Source organism: Marmota marmota, unplaced genomic scaffold (assembly GCF_001458135.2).
Source record: "Marmota marmota marmota unplaced genomic scaffold, marMar, whole genome shotgun sequence".
Lineage (NCBI taxonomy): Eukaryota > Metazoa > Chordata > Mammalia > Rodentia > Sciuridae > Marmota > Marmota marmota.
The window spans coordinates 2,034,321-2,058,367 of record NW_025999929.1 but is presented as its reverse complement, the minus strand read 5'-3'; the positions used below and the strand labels follow the sequence as shown (position 1 = coordinate 2,058,367).

The window sequence follows — 24,047 nt, the reverse complement described above, 5'->3', positions numbered from 1 at the left end:
ACCCCCCCCCCCCAACATTGTATCAGCTCTTTCTAAACATTTTAAGTGAAATATTGTTTCTCAATTAAAAAGTAACATAATAACATTAGAACAAATTTGGGAAAATGGGGAAAAACTACGTTAAGACACTAGAGCCTGTGTTTTGTTGTTGTTGTTTTTTTTTTTGCTGGTTTTCTTCCTAGTCTGTTTTCAAGTATTTTTGAGGTATGTGAAATTATAATATACATTCAATTATGTACATTTTTACAATTAAATAATTCTTTCTTTGCTGTAAGTCATGTTTCAGAGATTGCATAATCATATATTAGTCTTTTACTTTAAAGAATCATGCAGAAAAATGTATTTTAACTTTTTACATTTATATCAAACATTATAATTGCAATGCTTTCTTATGCATTTTTCTTATTTGTTTAGATCCTCTCCTCAATTCTTTATAATAAGTACAATTATAGTCATTATCTACTACCACTGGTTTTAGGGAATTAGATTGAATCTGTGAAAACCATATGAAATGCCCTGTATGTTTCTTTTAAAGACAAATCCATGTTTTTGTTTTCTTCCCTTTTTTCCTTTCTTATTAAAAAAGAGAATATATAATGAAAAAAGAAATTTTTGACATTTTTTTTCCAAGTGTTTTCTCTTTCTTCTTCTTAATATGAGAAAGGATGTTTTGTGTATTGTGTTTATGTATTTTTCTTTTAAAATGGAGATTTTTAAAAACCCAACAAGAATAGCATAGACTAAATATATTTGGACTTAATTCTCTGTCCACTTAGTTACATCTGGAAAGACTGGCAACACTGGAAATATTTAACTTGGTGGTGAAACTATAGGTTTCCTACTTTGCCTTACTTTTATAGTTTTGGCATATTTCAATGAGCAAGTTCAAAATATAGCCCTGGAAAATTGGACAATGGATAATTTTACATTTGTAAATTTTTAATCTGATAACTATTGGCTTCATAAATATGTCTCTCCATATTTCCTGATAATTTTCAGTTATCTTTCTTTATCCATGAAACATTCTGTTTTGTTTAGAATATTATTTATATTGCTATTAGTTAAAGGTTGTTTCCCCCTACCACCTTTCTTTTTTTCTGGATACCGGAAGTACTCAACTTACACCTACAGAGTCTGTGGATGAGCTTTTGGTTTTTACTATGGGGGAAAATGCACTGGATCCTCAGACTTTCAGCTTCTGTCTACGAGTACATTTATAATACTGCTTTAGGAAGACCAGGGATAGACATGATCTGTTTCACTCTAGGAGACTTTAAACATTTCTCTATGTTTGCTCGTACTGTAGAATCTCAGTGTCTTAAAAAATTATATATCCTGACTCTGCATCTGATATTTGAATATCATGTGCATTTCAAAATATATCTGTTGCCTACAACATGACAAACACCAAAGCTATACCAGACTTTACATAGGTTCCAGGAATAGAAAGACAACTATGACAGTCTCTCTCTTCTATTAGCATATAAAGGTAAATACTGTAATAAAAATACTACATGATTTGGGATGAGGGAATGATTAATTCTAAGGATGGGAAGGGACTGGGGGAAAAGGATAATATCAGGGAAATCGGAAAAGTGCTCTGTTTAAGCTAGAATGATTAAAGTTGTGTTTTGCCAGGTGGTCAGAAAAGGAGAATGTTTCAGACAGAACAGCACAGCTGAAGCATGATTGTATGATGGTGCATATATACTTAAAAAGGATTAACAAGTGCACCCTGAGAGAATACTTTAACCAATCCACTTCTTTTCCTCCAACAACTCTAGCTGAAAATCTCCCTGTAGTTTATTTTATATCCATTGTTCCTATTTTTTGAGGGGGCGGGGAAGAGAATCCACACGTGAAGTAAATTTAATTATTTTGTTATATTTCTATTCTCCAAATAATTGGAAAGGGTTATTATTCCCAAGTAGACAACCTCTCCCCGAAACCTGGCCCCGACATTTTTGGTCAAAGTTATACACCAGTTTCCTGTTCTTGCTCTTCCCATTGTGTGGATTCAAGTTCTATAAGTCTCCTGATTCTTGTCTGCTCAATACGTCCCATTTATCTTTATCCTTCTTAAGGTGTAATGCTCAGAATTAAACATCTTATATTAGGTGTTGCTTAACTGGTGTGGAAAGAAATAAGTCTATCATTTTATTTGTTCTAAGCTAGCTAAGTTAAACTAATTTAACTAAGTTAAGTTAAAATTAAATTATTGTTTTTCTGACCTAGATTTTTGAAAACCTGTTTTGATGACTATATCAAATTATCCCACTGTCCAGTAGCATTAAATATACTTAAACTGTATTTGTAGCTTATTATTATTTGACATTTATTGAAATTCTGATAGTTTTTAAAAAACTGGATAGAATTTGAGTACTAATAATGGAAAATGCAAGAGCTAAATTCATTTTTCCTGAAGAGTTTTAATGTGTTTTGATCGGCTGAACTTGTTAAATATATGAGCCAGTGTTTTATATAGCTAGTGGTATTTTGGATCTCTTTTTGATACATGTTGGTTTCACATCTATCCAAACATCTGGTGAGGATATTTTAGACCACATTGGGTTTTCTATCAGCATACTTTAAAAGTAAGCAATTCCAACTAAACATTATGAAGTCTTCTATACTATAAACCAAGAAGCAATTTAGTTGGCAACTCAAAAGTGGAATGTAGAATGAAAATGAAATGAGATAAATTCCCCCCAGAGGCAGTCTACATTGTACACCCTAAGGGATGAATGCTGATATTGTACATAAAGTGTGCTTTTATAAAAGCTTGGAATTTCCAAATATTTATCATGGCAGTGTTTTATACTTAAATTACATAATGAATATAGTGTCATTTTTCCTTTTAGTTCTGTTAGGCTGATAGTTTGAACTAATAAGTGATGAGACCTTGAAACGTCAGCTAGATCCTTCTTTGATATTCTGAACATATTCTACTTTTGATTTAGGGGATTATTAAAATTATATTTTTGACATTATAAACAGTAAGAGTTCAGATATTCTAAAATATTTGTTTTAATTTGAACCTATATTAGTATAAATCAACGTATCATTCCAAAACCTTTGGTTTTATATATTGCCATAGTTAAAACTGAGAAACAAGGATTTTTTTGTTTGTTTTTGTTGTTCTAGCTTAAGATTGGAATTCTAGAAAGCAATGTAAAGTAGGTAATTTTATATGCTTGTGAGTTTTTAAAATCTACTCCTGTTTATTCAGATTGAATATTACTTTGAAAATTTAAGAGATTTGTTGATATTTAGAAGGTACATTATTAGGAGTATTTTCTGTTTTAATTACTGGCCTCATATAACAGTTCTAAGTGGTAAATAACTTTGCTTATGACTATCAAATGAATATGTTAATCTCAGTTTTGCAAATATTTATTTTTTTCCAAGTATAGGAATTTCTTATACTTGTTCCCTACTTATTGCCAAAATATTTGGGATTGGTTATTTCTTTAGTTGACCACAATACTTATTGTGCTTAGAGATTTGAATTCAAGTGTTTTGTCCCACATCCAGAAATATTGCAGGCTAGATTATTTGAATCAAATTATCTCTTGTAAATAACTAAAAAATGCAGGCTATAAAAATCTTCAAAATAATTAAAGAATTAATAAGGTAATGAGCCATTATCAGGCAAATACGGAGAAGAAGGAAGGCCAGGCACATATTCAGGCTGTTTTCATCCTGAGGGCATTTTTCCATTTGGCATCTGGAACTTCATTTCTGAGAATCCTATGTGATGAAAACGACAAAAAAAATACCAAAGGGCTTCATCTTCAGGTTGCATTAGTTATAAATTCTCTTTCCAACTCCAGAGTTTTCAGGAAAATTTCTTTGGTATTAAGCAGAGCAGAGATGGAGAGGAATTCCTGAGAAGGTGTAACCACATGTAAGCCCTCAAACATATTTTAATTCCAATAAATATTGCATGAGTGGTTCACAAACCTTTAAAACAGGATTTGTTTTAGGAATTTAGGAACTTGTAGAACCCTTAAGTTCCTGCAGGAGCTACCAAAATTATTCTCTGGAGAGAATTATCACAAGTAAGACCCAACTGTAATTTTTCAAGGGCAATGAGCAGCACATAGTAGAAAATAACCAGGTACTCAGGGAAAAAGTATATTCTAATGAGAGCTCTCTTTTCACATCTTTTCTGTTTTACTTCTGCTTTGGCATTATGCTCCTCCCACCCACTTTCCCTATCGTTTTCTTGCTACATAATCTCCCTTTTTCTTTTGTAGCTTTTTTATGTCGCTGGAAATTCTCCTCTGCTTTGAGAATCTAAAGCATTCATTTTTCATTCCCTATGCTATTGTTCTGATTCCTGGTGCTATTGCTTCCTCATCTCACAAATTGAGCTATTGTTATAGTGTCCTAGTTGACTTTTATTTTTTTCCTCAAATTTAGTAGAAAATTCGGTTTAGGCTAATTGTGTTGCTACTCACAATCCTTCAGTAGTTTCTCTATGAAAATACCTAAGTATGACATTTGATTTCCTTGAGATCTGGCCCCAGCCAAGTGGCCTAAAGTTAGAGACTGGGAAAATGTTTGAGAACCATGTATTCATGTGATTCATTATCATGCCTCATCAATTTATTATAAACTTACCTAAAAAGTTAATAGAGGAATAAGAGTGTTTTTATTTGGTGTCAGTATTATCTTTGGCCTTTTATATGGTGGTTTATACACAATATCTATTCAGTGAATGTTCATCAAGTGACTTAATGATTAAGAGAAATCAAATAATGACTTTTCAATCAGTTGCCTCCCTTGGCACACATTCCCTCTATGAAGCTTAAAGGAAGAAGGTCCTAGTCTGACATGCTTGTTTTCACAGTTTAGACTCTGCTTTGGCCTTTCCATTTCTCATGTGCTACCAGCACCTTATAGCAGCTTATCACATTCTTAGTTTCAGCTCACTTGGGAATGGGATAAAGAAAAAGAACATGCCAACATAAGCTATACTTAGGAGTGGCACAAGGCCTGAATTTTCTTCTGCTCCTAGGTGAAATTTTCCATCTCTAGAATCAGGTTATCATCAGAAATGACCAGTCTTCTTTATGTGCTGTTTCCAGAATCAATAGCAATGTATTTAATTTTAAGGAAATAAAAGAAAATTTTAGTCTTGCAAAAATTGGAAAGCAGGTATTATTTGTTTATTATAACCCAAAGCTTTTAACTTAAGAAATTTGAAGGCTGGAAGAATGTGTGAGCCTGGAAGGATTTTCAGGCAGGATATGACTGATAGGAAGGACTGGTGCTCTATGGTTTGCTATTTGGTTTTCTATCTCTTTTAATACCAATCCTGTAATGCAGGCAAAGCAGATTATTATTATTATTGCCATTTTATAGGTAAGGTAGGGATTAGTCAGTCTTTGCTTTTACAAATGAATCATATAGGTCATTTCTAGAAGCATTAATTGAATACCTTCCATATACCCCATACTCTGATCTTTACTGCATTTTTGTTGTTGTTGTTTCTAAGACATTCTCATTTTAAGGTTCATACTCCAAGTACAGCATTTTATTATGTCCATCTACTTCTTATTTTAATTTTCTTTCTAACCCATCTGTCTTCTGTCTGTTCTAATCTAAGTAAGATTATAATACTTTGCAGACAAGTAAAATAGATGAGCTAGTAATTAACTCTCAAGTTCAGAGGTTTTTTAAAAATATTTTTTAAAAATTGTTGATGGACTTTTATTTTCACTTATTTGTATGTGGTGCTGAGAATCGAACCCAGTGCCTCACACATGCTAGGCAAGCGGGCTACCGCTGAGCTACAACTCCAACCCCATCCAGAGCTTTTTAATGCTCTGGTAGGGTTAGGAAAAATGAAAACCTCACTTGTATATTAGTGAACTTTTCATTGCTGTGACAAAATAACTGAGAAATTAACTTAGAGGAAGTTAATTTCTTATTTGGTTTCAGAGGTTTCAGGTCAGGGGCAGCTGGCTCCATTGCTTTTAGACCTGTGGCAATATGGAAACATCATCATCAGAAAGCTGTGGCAGAAGAAAGCTATTCCCTTCATGTTGGCCCCGAGGAGAGGGAAGAAGGGGGGGGGGAGAGATAGAGAGAGAGAGAGGTAGGTGTGTGTGTGTGTGTGTAGAGACAAGGAGGGAGGGTTGTGGGTGTGGGGAAGTTGCTTGGGATAAGAAACACCCTTCCCTTGGGAATCTACTTCCTTTAACTAAGCCCCATCTGCTATATTTTTCACTGCCTCCCCATAATGCCACCAAATATGAACCCATCTATCCATGGATGAAATGAAAGCCCTCTTGAATGAATCACTTCCCTAAAAGACCCACCTCTGAACATTGCTGTATTGGGGAACAAGCCTTCAACACTTGAGCCTTTGGGGGATGTTATAGTCCAACCCATAATATTACTTATATAAATAAAATATGTTAGTAGAGTCTATACAATAATTCCATTAAGAACCTGGGGTCATAAAACTCTGTCCTCGATTATAAATATTTCACTCACTCTCAAATTTTGGCAAAAATAAAAACTTTTTTGATGTTGATAATATATAATAATGAATAGGCAGAGAGGGTTATATTGGGATAATTAAAAGTTCAATATTTATTTTGCGCTTTCATAAAAGAAACAGTGGGACTCAGGGTATCCTAATATTGGTTACGGCTAAGTGCTAACCCATATGTATTTCAATTAGCATACCATTATTAAGTACCTACTGTTTTTAGGCAGTGAGGATAAACACAGCTGTTTGTTCTTTGAAAAGTGAAGATGAACCCAAATGCAAATTCAGCCTCATCTTCAGTTAGAGATGTTCTTAATGAGAATATTTCCACTAAGATTGAATTTAGAGAGAATTCAGGGATATCCAAAGATTATTTATTTTCCTAAAGTTGGACCAGCCCTCCTATCCTAGAGAGTATTATCACCACTGGTCACTTGTTACATTTCAAGGCCCACTTCTTAAGCTCAAAGCAATAAATCAACAATTAGGATACCAGGAAGAAAGAACTGTTTACATTTTTCATGAGAAAAGAAATTTTAATTTATTAAAACAGATTAATAAGGGCTGGCTATTGTCTTACTAAATGTCCTTTTACTCAAAGATTGAATCACAACACCTCTCCTTGTCATTCTAATCTATCTTGCCAGAACTTCTCAGGATCCCCCAAATAAGTTCATTCTGGCTAGCAGTGTCAGAGTTGTGTGAAGAACAACACCAAACATGTGCCTATAGTGGGAATGGAAAAAGCCCTTATGAGGCTCAGGCACTCAGATCCTCATAAATTACATCTGTGGTAATAATTCTTTAGTATTTTAGCTCAACATTTCAACAAGTTTTTTATGTTAATATTTTATTTGGAGAAATATTGTGATTTTTCCAAGTGATTTCTCTTATGGAAACTCTTGAGTCTATGAAGGACAGACAAATATTTCAGAGTTTTTTTTTTTTTTTTTACTCCAGACAGCAGCAAACACATGGCAACAATAATGTAGTAAAAAGGAAAACCATTATAGTCAGCCTGGACATTCTTTGTCAAAGCAGTTCTTTCATAATCATGGCCATAAAGGGCCTGGAAATGTACACTGCCACCTCTTCATTGTATTATTCTCTGCCAGCACACAACCCAAAAGGGAAATAAAACACATTTAACTGATGTGCACAGCCAGAATAAAGTCTATCAACAACTTTTTGTAAAATGTCTATTCTATGAATTGAAAAGAATGTAAATGCTGGGAAGCAGCCTCTCTACTACTAAGGAGGTTTTGGAGTCTGTGAGGCAGCCACAGAAACAGCAGCTCTGGGAAGAACAACAGAGTGCTGCTTGCTCTTGGTTGTTTATTCTCTCCTGACTAATATTAGGGGCACTGCCTTGCAGTTTGCCTTGAAAGGCTTGGATCATAGTAAAGTTTCTGTATCATATTAGAATGATGGGAATCCAAGATACTGGGCCATGATTTTTTTTTGTTGTGAGACTATATGCTTCTTGTTGTATCTTAGAGCTAAAGAAGTGTTGCTGTTAGTGGAGAGATGGAGAATGGAAAGGGGACTCAGGTAGAAGTTTTGTAGATTCTGACAGATTGTGGGTAGACCAGGGTATAGACAGAAAGTGATATTGCCTTATGATGCACAATTGCTGGATGAATGGGACTGCAGAAATTGCTTTGGACTCTCTGTTAATACACCATTCTTCCAGGTTTCATCTGTGGAAGAAGAGGATCATGTCTTTGGGACAATGTCATTTTCATGTGATTGGATGAAACAAAGCCTGTGAAGTAAGAATAGTACCAGCATGACCACTGATCCCTCACTGTGGGCCACTCCATGCTAAGAGTAGCATGCACATGTTATTTAATAATTTCATTTAATCTGTATTATAGTCCTCATTTTGTTGGCTAGAAGACAAACTCGGAGAGGTTTTGTAAGTGTCTTCAGACCACAGAATTAATAAGTGAAGGTGAGAGATCTTAGATTTGAGTACAGCTTTGTCTGACTTCACAAACGTTGAAATTTCATGGTAAATTTTTCTGTTCTGACGAGACGGACATATGCAAAAGTAAGATAAGTTAGGAGAAAGAACATATGACTGCTAAAAAGTTGTTAGATAAGGTGCATAGGCAGATAATTGAAGAGCAATTTTCATAATTCAAGATGAAATGTTAGAATTACTTGACTTAGAAAACAAGTTTGATGATGCTAAGCTAAAAATCTGTAGGTGGTTGAGGAGGCAAAAAAGAAAAAAACAAAAACGAATAATGAAAATAGTAAGATCCATGTTACAGATACTTGGAAAGAGAGACAAAAAGCAAAATGGGAGCCGTCTGCTGAATTTGATTATGGTTTTATGTGACTAATTGCAAGGCTAGTTCTTTGTGTTTTAATAGTGTTAGAAAGTCTCTGATGCAGGGGATGGCCCTCTTTGGTTTGCTCAAATTATATGTAAACCAGCCTTCTGACTTTTGGAAAGTTTAATTCAAGAATTTTATTTGGATTATTTTATTATAGCTATTTGCTGTGAAATGAAGGGTAATTGACTAATCTGGGAGCTATTTTAGAGATTGGAAAATTGAATCTCCATCTGCCACTTGAACAAATAAGCAGCTCCTCACATGTGAGCCCAAGTCATTGATGTAAAAGGCATTGTTTATGAGCCTGCCTTGTGCTCACTAGTTTATCATAGCTTACATGATCGAACCCTTCAACCAAAGCACGAAAACCCAGAAACATAGCGTCTCTATATGATATAATAGGTATTTGGAAGTATGTAAATCAATATGAACAGTATCTAGAAGGGTGGAGGGAAAGGTTAAGCCACACATGATCAAGTGTAACTTTTATAATCAGACTTGAGACTTTAGCCAGGAAAGTTACCTGCATTTGCCTAAAATATAAAGTTTACCACATTTGTATTTTTGCATATAGAGAGCTTTTGGTAAAATATTTGTTAATTTGGTTTTCTATACCCAGAACTGTCCTTGAAATACACAATTATGCCCGACTCATGACTCTTTATATCTTGAATATTGTTTATTTTAACTTTGGTCTTTCTTTCCTTTCAAGCTACGATAATTTCTGGTAATGTGGGACATTGGAATGTGTACTCCCCCAATTACCTAGAATGTTTTGGTAAAAATAGACCTCCACTTCAATGTATCTGTCAGGAATCAATAGCAAATGATAAATATACTGTAATTTTAAAATTACTTGATGATGGACTTGCCCAATAAACTATAGTTACTTTAAGAATACTCAAGTGACATGAAGACCTGTGAGAAATCAGAGACTTTATTATAAAATCAAGACAAAATTAGCTTTCTGAGGTATAGACATGGCCTTCAACTCCTACCCGTCTGGAAGGTGTTTAGGCCAATATTTCAAAGCAGTTAGAATTAGCTAGTGTCAGAAAAGTTGTGTGGTTAATACTCTGAAGGGGCATTTCAGTTGTCATGAGTTTGATTTGATTTTTTTCTTCCTAAATAGTTGTTTTTAGGTCTTAAGCTTACTGCCCATTTTATTTAATTCATTAGAATAACTCAAGATGTATCTATGGTTTTTGTGTTTTCTTTAGGCTACTATGATACTTGAAAAATTATGGGTTACTTCATAATTAGAGATCCCACTTTTGCACAGTAGGATCTTCCTTAGCTGGAAGATTCTCTATTAATTTGGATGATATGGGCTTGTTTTAGGCTCAAGTTGTGTGGATGAACCTGTAAGGTAGGTATGATGAAAGAGGATATTAGCATTAAATGTCTGACATTGGTAGTCTTTGTGTGTTAAAGGTATCTAATTTATACTGATTTAAAGTTACAATCCCTGGTTTCTAACTACACTGTCTGATTTTATCCTTAAAGCCCAGATTTGCCAAGTGATTTTAAGAAATTATTTACGTTATTTACAGTAAATTCTCTGAAAAATTTGCACACATCTCCCTTCTTTGTTTATGAATGATGATGTTTAGTTGGGATTTTTTTAAAAAAAGTTACATTTTTAAGGAGATATCTTGGTATAAAGAATAATTAATTAGCTATGAGTTCTTGCCAATAACAAATTTTGTAATTTGTTACAAAGTCTTTTAACCATATTGGGGCTCAATTTTATTATCTGTCTAATGAAGATATTGAGTGAGATTAACGTTTTCAAACATTTTTTTCCCTGTAATCCACAGTAAGAAATATATTTCATAAACCATTGCAGCACACACATGTGTGCATTAAAAACAAAAGTTTGGCAAAATAACACACCCTTAAAATGTGCAGTATTTTCTTTTTTTTTTTAAGTGTCATTTACCAGATTACTTTCACAACCCATAGCTGTCACTTTCAGTTTAAAAAACACTGAATTAGATGCTTTCAGACAGCCTTTTCAATTTTAAGATTTAAAATGGTGAACTAGGATTCAACTTTATTGTTTTTACTCCAAAAGTGCAAGTTGAGATTTTAAGCAATGACAAACTATTATCCTTATTGTAATGTGCAGGTGTGGTGATGGGAGCTTGCACCCTGAGATTCTGTAGGGAGAACTGACAGAGGGGCTGCTGTGGTGTCTGTCCTGCCAGAGCAGGGCAATGACCTGGCCAGCAGTGACACTCACCTTTCAGTTTCTTCTGCTGAGTGTACCTTCCTGTTGTAGCCTCTTGTTCCTTGGAGCCAAAGTCATCAGAACTCAGAAAGCAAGATTAGAGCAGCAGTTTGGTAAGGAAAGAGTAGGAGTATGTAGCATTAGCATGTGTGACTTTCTATAATTGTGAAGAATATTCGAGGTTCATCAAAGGAAGTGGCCAGAGATGAAACCTATGGTTAATGCTAATCAAGTGAAGCATTCATGTAAAGTACACAGATTTTCTGTGTGTGTGTGTGTGTGTGTGTGTTTGTGTGTGTAAGGTAGGGAACACATGTTTTATCAAGTGTTTTTTGTTTTCTTTATTTTGTATGTTATTTCTGGGCATAATTTTCTTCATAGGTAGGATGTTATGCCCCTTTGTGGCTAAATCTCCTAAAAGTGTGACAGTGGTGAGGTTGAGCTGGACATTGGGTTAGTTACACCATGTCCTACTTGCTATCACTGCTTCTGGAACTCAGATCATTTTGAAGTGAGTGATATGTAAGAGCCCACTTTTGTGAATGAACATGCAGAAATCATTTTGCTCCAGGGAGGGAGTGGGGAGGCCTCAGGAACAAGCTTATCATCAGTTCTGGACTTTGACTTCATTGAAAGCAATAGAAATAATGGGAATTTCTCATAGTGAATGCCGGTAAGAAGAGAGAAGAGGGCCCTGTTCAGATGCAGACTGTTAGTCCTGCAAAAGTGAGTGGGTACATTATGGCCTGGACTGTGGACTGGGGGAGTGTAATTGATCTTTTTGCTAAAATTGAAACACTAGCAGTTTTGGCCCTCTGGGCTGCCAGAGAGAAAGCTGCAGAGTTGATTCCAAACCATTACTTGAGGGGAGGTCTCCAGAACAGACAAGCAGGAGGTGGTCTGAGGGATCCAGAGCAGAGGTGCTATTGCCTGCAGTGGCTCTCTTGTGGTCCCTCCTTTGTTGTCTGACCATTTGGGAAAAAGGATAGGCCATCCTGCTGAGCTGTCCAGAGAGGATATCTTGTAACTCACAGGACTGGGACCTTAGCAGTATGAAGACTTGTTTTCCTATGACCAGAGCTAACATTTGTAGAGTTCTTATGGCACATTTCTCTGTTGTAAATTTTATTTTTTTTTCTGTAGAAATCCTCATTTTACCATTATCTTTTTCTTAAGTTTAAAAAATAGAACAAGGGTATCTTACTGAGAATCTGACATCCTACATTGACACTTGATAAACAAAGCCCCCCTCCTCCCAAGTACTGGGGATTGAAACAGGGGCACTCTACCACTGAGCTACATTCCCAGGCCTTTTGATTTTTATTTTGAGAAATCTTGTTAAGTTGCCTAGGTTGACCTTGAAATTGAGATCCTCCTGCCTTAGCCTCCTGAGTACCTGGGATTACAAGTGTGTATCACTATGTCTGGCTATAAATAAAGTTTTAATAAAGATAATGAAATAGTTTTTGTGAGACTTCTGCATGACTGTGTTAACTAGGAGGATATTATTTCAATTTTTATGGAACATTGAGGTTGCTATTATTTGGTCGAGGCATATAAATTACTATTTTATAGCCCTCCAAAAGTTGAATATTAGCAGTTTAAATTCTTCAACCTTGAAAACCTAAGATCAAATATCCAATGAGTGAGAGAGAAGTGACCTTCTAATCCAGCTATTATTGACCTAAAGCCCATCTTTGCCTTTTCCCATTATTTAATATTTCCTGTGTGAAATTTAATTGCTTATGATGTTGATAGTATATAATAGCTAAAAGATAGTGCCCCAACATGAGTGCACATTCTAAATTGGCACCAAATGGAACAGCAAAGATCAAAATGGACATTTGTTCATTCATGTAAATAAATAGGTATGTATATATTTATGTAGGGGGAGGGCTAGAAAGAATTTTCAAGGGAAGGGTGATTTTGGTGTTTTCAGTATAATTATTTCTATAGTGTATTTTTCGAAAGTTTTAAAAAATAACTTTAAAAATGAAACTTTGTTTTCTCCTTGGACAACAAACATAAAGAAGAGCCTTTCATAATGACAGGGTAAAAGTTTGACTGCTGTTGCTCCACAGGTGGTAGCATATCCTGGTTGGCATAAACCACATCAGGATTGTAAAGACTGAATGCCACAGGGTAAAACACCTTTTTACCTTGCTCAACATTTAACTGGCAAATGTTAAGGAATTTGGCTGAGAAATATATGTCAACTTTACAGAAAAACATCAAGACATCTCTCTTGTCCCAAGCTCAGACACCCACATTTAGTTCTTATTCATGATTATATTCTATATTCAGTGAGACCAAAGTGTAATTGTGGAAATTATATTCACTTGTGAAAGATTCTAGGATAGACTTGACTTTAGATAGACCACTATCCAAAACTCACCACTATAAGATGAATCATCTTGTCCTGATGAATACAAATATCCCTGAAGTTCTACATAAACCATTCAAATGCATCAGTTCTTTTGGCAAGTGATGCAGTGATATTAATAATTAATAATTGATATTAATAATTGATTAATGTCAGTCATCTCACTCTTCACTTTCAGGAGACATCAAAAAGGGCAGAAGAGGGTTGCTTGTCTATTTCATAAGGTCTGCTTTCTCAAGAAGAATTCATACTGTGTTTCCTTCTCTCTGTAGGTGCAATCATAAGCTTCTATGAAGAAATTTTCATTAAATATAAGTTTCTCTCTAAGGGGACTCATCATCTTCATCAAGATTATCAATGATCTCCAAGCCAGCTTCAGTAACTTCTATCAATCAATTTTTTTAAAAAATCCTAACTGACTTTTCTTGAGGATTGTGAAAGAGACATTTCCAACTGAGTATTTATTGAAGTACTTTCATAAGGTAGAACATTCAAAGGGAATGACCCCATACTCACTGGATATTTTGGCTCCTATGCTAACTTTAATTTTGTCAATCTTGGAATGGAGACATCTTAAAACACTACTATGTGCTTGCTCTTCGTTGCCTTGAGAACCTATGCCATTGACCCCCATATTCTCTCTCTTGCAATGATGTCATCTTCTCACTCATTTCTTGTAATTCTTGTTTTGATGTTTCAAACTGGTTTCCTTTTTGTTATGATGTTGTTCTTGCTCCCTGTGAGGGTTTAATAATACTCTTTACCTTAATTTTCCCCAAAAAACACCAGGTAGAGATTCATTTCCATTAGTCTTAGTGGCACATAACAAAAGATACATAAATAATACCAAACTGCAGAGCAAAGTGAGTCCCAACAGTCGTCAGTGGGTCCAGGTATGAAGATCAGTCCTGTTTTAGACACCCTTCTTCTTCTTCTTTTTTTAAAAAAATATTTTTTAAAGTTGTAGATAGATACAATATCTTTATTTAGTATTTCTTTTTCTTTTTTTTTTAATGTGGTGTGTGGGGGGGTGTCTAACCCAGTGCCTCATATATGCTAGGCAAGTGCTCTACCACTGAGCCACAACCCCAGCCCCTCTTTTAGACATTCTTATCAATGTGCATTTGCTCAGCAAGATAAGCTGCTTATTTATATGTTTAGCAAAATTATCAAAATTAAAAACAAAATCAGGAGTTTCATAAAAGGAATCAAAATGAATTTCACTGTCGTTTAAAAAGTTTCCTTTTTTCGTAGTCATAATTAATTGGAGAAATGGAAAATTAAGTATACTTCCTGTATTATTTTCCTGATATCCAGAATAAGACAATCAAATCTATAAAATTCATTTGCAGTGACTTTGGCACTTGTTTGTTCTGTGCACCATGTTCACAGAGCTACTGCTGCCTTCTGGGCAGCTGACACACCTGGATGGCACCCTGAGCACCAGTGCTGCTGCTGCCTCAGCAGCCCATTCCACACATCAAGAAACTGAAGATATTGTTTTGCAAATTTTACTTACTGAAATATTTTAGGATCAGAATCTGAGGTACCATTTTATAAACATAAGTTAAAAATCAACCTTTTAAGCAAACTACAACTTTTTGAACACTAAATACTTTACTTTCCCATGCATCTGCTGAGTGATTTAGCTGGAGGTTGATGCTCCTGGATTTGTCAGTGATGAAGAGTAACTAGACATGTTTAGAAAAGGTGCCTCCTTAATCCAGCACTGTCCCCGAGGTACTCTGGTGTCTTTTGCACAAGAGTGACACTGCACAAGTTACCGTGAGTTGTGGCAGGTGGGGGCTGTATTAATTTCCGCTGTGCACTGACTGTCTAATCTAAACATTCCAGTGTTGAAAGCAAAACTGTTAGTTGGTATTTCTAAGGAAGGGTCACTGAGTCTCAGATGCATAAAAGAATACATGCAAAAATAAAACAGTATATTAATGCAGAATATTTGAGTCTGAGATGGAAAAAGGTCACATACTCATCTGATTTAAGCAGATAGAAATTCACAGATGTGTTTGTGATTTTACCAGCTATAGCAATTTCAAATATTGAAATGGCATTTGGATCAGGAAGATGGAGTTCAGATTATAGCACAGTGAATAACAAACTGAAAATGTTATTCTAGTAGCTTACAGATACTTCATTGTGTTTGCCTCTGCTAAGTTCTGATGAAATGATTTGAAAGAGCCATGCCTGTTGTTTTTGGCGTTTATTGATTTTGTTCCATGCAGTGTGAAGGATCTACTCCTTGTCCTAAAATGATGAAATTGAAAGAAGATTGATTTTGGATGACTTCCAGTATCTTTCCTTAAACTTCAGTTTGCGGAGATTGGTCACTGGAAAACAAAACCATAACTCTCAAAATCCACTCCCTGCTGGTCTGAAACCAGAGCTTGCAGGTCATGCTCCTAATATCTTGGAGAGAATTGGAACTTTCAGCATATTTTGGAGCAGTATTATTTCCACATTTGATCAGTTCTCTTTAAAAAAAATTGCAAAAATGGTTATAAAGAAACAATTAGAACTTTGAAGAACTATAATATTGAGAGTTGGGGTAAAGAAAGGTTCACATTTTAAAGATTTTGAACATTTTAGAGGATCTAAATTGTAAGAAAAAAATTTTTGCTTTTTAAATAGTTCATAAATTATTGATAATTAAAAATGATATTGACAGTGGTTATTCCTATAGCATTATGCTTCCTGTTGTGTGAAAGAGAAGTTAAATGTCTGAAAAGTAAAGTGTATTCATGGCTGAACAAGCACAGCAAACACATGGAGAACCAGGCACATGTATCTTCCTACCTGGCATGGACCTTCCAACTCATGTGGATTTCTTCCTTAACAAAGAGTTGCTCTGCAGATTGACAGCAGACTTTACCATCATCCCCCCCCCCCTTCTCTCTCTTTTGTGGCCCTGATGGTAGTGTCAGCATTTTAGAGATGAAGACAGTGAGGCTGGGTGTATTCTGTGCCTCACAATCAAAATAAGAAACAGGAATAAACAGGTTGTGACTGATCACCTTCAGTTGATATTCATTCTTCACCATCACTTGCCATTTTGCTCCCTTAGAAATTTCAAATATGCCTATGCAGGTGGCCGAAAGAAGTTTGGGGTTTATTATTTTTTAAGTGTAAAGTATCTCATGTGTTCTTGTTTTTCATAGCTTTTTCAGAATCATTTTAATAGTTGAAGAAAATGTAACGTTTCTTCTTAGCTAGAGATGCAGTCTTTGACATATTATCAGTATTCTGTATTTACTTTGTTTTTCTTTCACTCATTCAACATTTATTGAGTTCATGTTATGTGTGAAGTAGCTATGTGGTTAATACAAATATATACAAGAAATTAATTATCCATTAGGGAAGATGGATTCAGGAAAAGGAATTATGGAGTGCCTCACTCAGGCCTGACCCTCATTGCCATTATGCTGATGGAATAAAGGATTTCTTAAGATAAGAACCCTAAAAATCTGTATAGAAACACTCATATTCACTAGTTGCTATGTCCTAGAAATACCCAATTTGGCTATTATAGGCCCTTGAATGAGGAATTTAGGATTTGAGGTATATAGATTTGGTTTTGACCCAGTGAACATCTAGAATGGGATTGGTAGAGTATGCTTGCCAGGAAAAAGATTCTTCAGAACATCTATGTTTATGTGAACAATGGGCAGAGGAAGGCACTAGAAAGATAGAGATCTTTGTCTCTGCTTGGGAGGAATCTGTTGTGTTTTGGGACAAGAAAGTCATTTCTGGAGCAAGGATATAGCTTCTGTGGATAAGCATAAGTGAGGAAAAACAAGGACATATGAGATATTTTACATTTAAAAAATAATACATAAAGAGTGACTGCAGGACTGGCATTGTAGCTGAGTGGTAGAGTGCTCGCCTAGCACTTGTGAGGTGCTGGGTTCAATCCTCAGCACCACAAATAAATAAATAAATGGATGGATGGATGGATGGATAGATAGATAGATAGATAAAAGGTATTGTGTTCAACAACAACTAAAAAAAAAAAAAGTAACTGCAGTGTTTGCTCATGGGAGATGGTATCTGAAGGCCAGTCAAGAATTTACCAGGCACTGTTCCATCAGGTATCGGTTCTGTGGTGCACACTCTGATAGGAAACTCTTGGATATGTCTGTGTTCAGAAATCAGAGGATGAGATAGGTGTGTACCTATAGTCCCAACTACTCGGGAGGCTGAGGGGGAAGGATCCCTTGAATCTAGGAGTTTGAGACCAGCTTGGACAACATGTTCAACATGTGGACAAAGAAAAAAAGAAGTTGGAAGAACAATTCTGGAAGGAACATAGTAGAAATAGTGGGGATGGGAAGAACTGGTACAGGTAAATGTGGAGTCTTAGATGCCAAGGTCAAGGAAGTCCTAGTAGTGCTGAGGAGGTCAAAAGCATTGACCCTGAATAATCCTCTGGATTAGAGAGCCACAGGGAAATTCAGAGACTTTTTTTGAGATCATGTGACTTTTGTCCTCCGGTGGTCTTAGTGTTGATAATGTGTGTGAACTTATATAAAGGAGTATTTCTAGGTAGTATATTCCATTACCTTTCCAGCTCTGCTCCTGTGACATTTTCCATTGAACTGCAAGATCTTAGAGGACCTATATTACTATATCATGAACTTGTTTTTCAAAATATTTTGATAATTGCTTTTCAGTATAATTTACTTCCATTATAATGTTATATAACTTAATTTCATTTAAAAACACTATTCTGAGAAAGCATCCATAGGCTAGATGGCCAGTGGTCCATGGTACAAAAGGGGTGCCAGATTCTGTCCTGGAGACTGCATTTCTGAGTCCCTAACATAGTGGCGGCATGTAGGTACTGGGTAGATACAGATGACTGACTAAGGAATGAGGTATGGAAAACCTCATAGAGCCTCCCCATCCTCCCACTAGGAAAGGCATGATACAATAAACCAAGTTTCTACTCTCTGAGTTACGATCATATTTTAGCAATCACCAGACAGTTTGAGCTAGAGTTTGTATCATCCCCCTAGCTAGGCTTCTTTTAGCAAGAGGCAGTGTAGGGAAGGCTTTTAAAGCATGGCTCTTAAGTCTGGATTTAAGGCCAAATTCTCTTATTTCCTAGATGAGTGTGCTTGGACAAGGTATTTATCATTTTATATTTATAGTTTTCTTTTCTGTAGATATGATAGTAATAGAAAAGGATAGAAACATTATAGACTGTTTGTGATCATGGTCTATGCTTGTGAAATAATAAATAAAATTAAATAAGATGCTTGGATATATATATTCATATTATTCTGTACTTCCCCCTTCCCTAGAAAGTATATCTTTGTTTTATCACATTTAACATATATTTCATATATAAAAGACTGCCTTTTGCTTAATTACTGATAATGGAGTTAAAGCCATATTTTTTCATGAATTAACTTGCTAAATAGTTTATTTTGAGGAAGTGTGAATTTAACTTGGAGAAAGTTACCTACCACCGTTGGAACACAGGTGTACTTTGATAATAATCTTTAGGGATTATATAATTGAGAAGAAACTGGCATATAATTTTATTCATCTAGTTTAAGATCTATTTTAGCATATCACTGCCTGTATAGAAAGTATTCCTTTCATCTCGGCCCAGTGGCTCACACCTGTAATCCCAGCAGCTTGAGAGACTGAGGCAGGAGGATCACAAGTTCAAGGTCAACCTCAGCAAATTTCTGAGATCCTGTCTAAAAATAAAATATAAAAATGGCTGGGGATGTGGCTCAATGGTTAAGTAACCCTGGTTTCAATCCCTCTGTCAAAAAAAAAGTATATTTTTGACCACCTGTAACACTTTGTTGGAACCATGGCAATGATAGCAATTATATGCTTTAATGTTACTATTTCTTGCAAATTATATATTATTTTAAAAAATTGATTGTGATGCTGATGTGGAAGATGAATAAGTTACATATCTAATGTACAACATGAGATTGCTACTCAATATATTTAGAGTTGTATTTGAGATTTTTGCTAGAAGAGTAAACTTTAGATGCTTCTGCCATACAAAGTCAAGGGGTAACAGTGAAATGATGGATATGTTAACTGGTTTGCCTATAGTAACAATTTTACTATGTGTGTATTTATCAAAAAAAAAACTGCAAAATTTTTTTTTACAAATAAATTACGTAGATAAATTTTATCCCCAAAGATTCCTGTGGTACCTGAAATTGGTGGGTATTTAGTGATTTTTGAGTGAATTATTTTTGTCTTTAATGTGGTAGAATGGTTCCAGTTCCAGGCTTTCTAGTTTGCATGCATTCTTTGATATTGTCAGATATTTCTTAATTTTGGAGCAGTTTTATATGTGTTCACTTTGGTTGTGTCTGAGCTACTGACTTGTAATCCTAATTCTGGAGTAAAATTGAATAATTTTCCTCTGTTGAAAGCATTTGAAAAGCATATTTGAAATCTTGCCAAACTTTTCATATGTAAACACCCTTTTCATCATCTTCTCAGAAGCCGTCACACCAGAGCCACTTCTCTCAGTACTTTCCATTCTCCTGTGCTTCTGCTCAGCCAGGACTCAAGTACTCCTAGGCCCAAGTGGCCTAAGATCTTTTTAGCTTTCTCTCTCACTTCCTTCCCCTGAAACAATGCACCTTAGGCTTGTGGGCACTGGAAGCTGTCTAGTTTTTAACACACAGACAGCTCCCCTTTCCTAGACCTGGACATATATGTAACTATGAATGTCTCACATTATACTTTCCTTTCTTTGGTTTGATTCAAATCCACTTATTATTTGATTGATGGATTGAATAGTTTCCCTGCCTCTTCTGAAACCCAGAGAGGTAAAATATCACTTCTGTCTTCTCTTCAAGAACCTCACTTTTCATTAATTTGTAAATGTATTTTGATTTGTTTTCCTCCATATCTATTTATTATGAGATTTATATCAGTCTGTAATAAAGATAAGTTTTAATAGTGTTTTCACCTACATTTTATTTATTTTTAAAAATAAAACAAATTAAGAAACTTTATTTTTTGAGCAGTTTTTGGTCCCCAGTAAAATTGAGAAGAACATACAGAGAATTCCTACGGACCTTCTATCCCAGGCTCCCCCACTACCAACACTCATATTTTATATGCTAAAGTTTCTTACTTGGTTTGCTATTTCTGGGCTCTAAATAGAATTTCAGAGAAGAGACCTCTAGGGCAATAAATAGTATATTAGTGGTTCAGACTATGGGCTCTAGAGCTAGATGTTCTGGGCCCTGATCTTCATTTGCCACTTGCTGGCTTCTGTAACCTTGGACAGGCCATTTAACTTTCTGTGCTCCAGTTTTCTTATACATAACACAGAGATAATAATAATACCTACCTGATGGAGTTATTGCAAAGTTTATAGAAATATAAATGGAATGCTTTTTTAATAGTATGTAAATAGTATGGCCTTGCTAAAGAATCGGCTGGCATGAAGTCAGCCTAGCTACTCTGAAACTGGCAGAGCTACCTCTTATTCCCCATACCAGCCTGGCTGCCCCCACCTCAGTATCAGGGCTTGTGTCAGAAAGTTAAACCAAGTGACTTGACAGAGGGATTAACAAGGGGGTAATTAAAAAAGTGGGAAGAAATTATAGGGAGTTGTGGAGAGGGAAGAAAAGGAGGAGGTGTCCTGCATCCTAGGTATAGGGAGAAACAGTCTTTCTCTTCACACAGACAAAAATGTCAATCAAGGGGCTGGTGATGTGGTTCAAGCGGTAGTGCTCGCTCTCTCTCTCACACACCCACACACACACACACACACACACATACACACACACACACCAAAAAAAATGTCAATCAGTCCTAGGGAAGAAAATAATGGGAAATATTCAGCAAGAATGTATTTGCTTTTACTGTGAAAATGTGGTTGGTTAAAATGTATATTTTCTTTCTCTCCCCCTGTTCTTTCTTCTTTTTTTTTTCCCTCCTTAAAGTGTCTTTTAAAACCTTTTCTTGGCTTTGTTATTTCTCATCCTTATTTCCAATATACTTTGATAAATTTTGACATACTGAAAATTATAGGAATTACATACATACAATTATGATTACTGATACATTTAATTTTTACAAATCTAGAATTTGAAGGAGTAGTTCCTCAAACCTGAATTGCCTTTTAGTATCAATTTAGTGTATGAAAGCACAATTTACGACAGGTCTGCTTTCCAGGAAATGGAAAACGTGAGATCTGCTCTTTGTATTTTGAAAATATTCCATTAGGTTCTACTTGTTGATGTTTTACATTTGTGCAATATCTTTTCCACATGGTGTGTAATTCATTATCCATTCTTGAATCTTTATTTGCAGAGCACCTATTTATATAACTCAGTTTGTCCATCACCTGGGTATGTAGCTTTAATAGTAACATTTGTTAATTCTTGACTATTTTTGACCAGTAATATTGGGCATTAACACATTTTATTTATTACTTTTCTTTTGAAATACTTGGAGTATTTCTAACCTTCGAACAACTTTTCCCAATCTGTTCTCTTAGCACATTTGACATGCAACAATAGTGACTTTTGTCTTGTTAGGGAGTTAGGCCAAATTGTTTGATAAATGACAGGTGGAATATTATTTAGTGCTGTTGAGACATTGGGTTCCACAAGTGCTTTGTTCCCTCTAGATTGTGCATGTTTCACACAGCCATTGTGGCATCCAACTTCTTTATTGAGTTTTGAGCATGCCTGCAAGAGTTGGCCTTATAAAGATTTTAACTATAGTGTTAGCAGTTTCTTAAACATTTTATATAATATTTATTAAAGTTTGATTTTAGTAATAGTGTTATACTTCACATTTATTATGGTTTGGTTTTGTTTGTTTTCACATTGTCTTCCATTATGAAAAGTACACTTTGTTTGTTGTAGTGAATATTTGTGCTTTTTGATTCCTTGGGGTTTTAGATCTTAAGAATGGAATATATGTTTTGGCCTGTATTTACCTGCAAATTTAAAAAAGTACAACTAACCACCACCTTGTCATGTAAGTGAACTTCTTAAGAAATTGAAGACCTTCCTTTTGCTTACTGAATATATTCAATATCAGAAATATCAAAGTATCTTTTGCAGCAGGAAGCAGAAGTATCAAAGTATCTTTTACAGCAGGAAGTGATGCAAAACTTTCGGGCCAATCCCAACTGTGAAGTATATTAAAGCATTCTGCAGGGATAGTTATTATTTTTCTTCTTTTTGATGAAAAGATATTTATTTCGGCTGGGGATGTGGCTCAAGCGGTTGTGTCCACCGAAAACTGAAAAATAATAATATTAAAAAATTCTCTCTCTCTCTCTCTCTAAATAAAAGGATATTTATTTGATATTCTTTAAATTCTAGGTATGTTATGCCCAAGGGACGTAGCTGTGATGCTCACAAATAGAATTCCTGTCCTTGGCTTGGGTGCTGCTACTTTGTATCCATGGCTTGTTAGGGCAAATGCTATGTTTATAGATCTGACCATACAAATTCTAAACAAACAAAAAACTGGTATTAATAATAGCTGCAATTTATTAAAAGTTAAATGCTTTGTTTATGATATCTCTTAACCTTCACAAATGAGAAGGAACTATGAATATCTTTGTTTTATAGGTAAGTGAATTAAGGCTCAAAGAGATTGATTAATTTGCCTCAAATTACTGAACTTCTCCTGGGAATTTTGAAACTCCAGACTATTTGTTGCCAGTTGATCCTTTCTATTATGACTCATCTTTCAATATAGGTTCCCCCCACGCTCCCCTGTGGTGCTGGGGATTGAATCCAGGGCTTTGTGCATATAAGGCAAGCACTCTATCAATTGAACTGTGTCCCCAGCCCTCAATATAAGTTTTAGACTATTGCTGTTTACCATGTTTTTAAGATGAAATCAAAGCACTATAATTGAAAACTTGGTGATTTGAATTATTATCAGTTATTTTTAATTAAAAGCAAAAAGTGCTGTGTTTGTTGCTTAGTGATAAAGTGTTTGCCGAGCATGTGTGAAACACTGGGTTTGATCCTCAACACTACATGAAAATAAATAAAAATAAAGGTACTGTGTCTATCTACAACTAATTAAATAAATAAATAGAGCAAAAAGCAAGTTTCAAAAATATCAGTGAAGAGTGTCTAGCCTTGAAAATTATACCAATCATATTTTGAATTCAGTTTATGCATATATTTACTAAAGAAAAAAGGATTTTTTCTTATTTAGTGAAAAGTGATAATATATTTATTTGTCGCAGTTCTTTTTTTTTAAATTTTTTATTGTTGGTTGTTCAAAACATTACATAGTTCTTGATATATCATATTTCACACTTTGATTCAAGTGGGTTATGAACTCCCATTTTTACCCCATATACAGATTGCAGAATCACATCAGTTACACATCCATTGATTTACATATTGCCATACTAGTGTCTGTTGTATTCTGCTGCCTTTCCTATCCTCTACTATCCCCCCTCCCCTCCCCTCCCCTCCCCTCTTCTCTCTCTACCCCCTCTACTGTCATTCATTTCTCCCCCTTGTATTATTTTTCCCTTTCCCCTCACTTCCTCTTGTATGTACTTTTGTATAACCCTGAGGGTCT

The 24,047-nt window shown here is 35.1% G+C and overlaps 1 protein-coding gene and 1 pseudogene across 1 annotated transcript in view; one reads left to right on the top strand and one right to left on the bottom strand.

The window, feature by feature from the left end:
• Nucleotides 1–18,075, bottom strand: part of LOC107159529 — an 18,361-nt pseudogene extending 286 nt beyond the window's left edge.
• Nucleotides 1–24,047, top strand: part of Gmds (GDP-mannose 4,6-dehydratase) — a 624,102-nt gene that overhangs the window by 147,099 nt on the left and 452,956 nt on the right. The gene's annotated exons all lie outside the window — the stretch shown is intronic.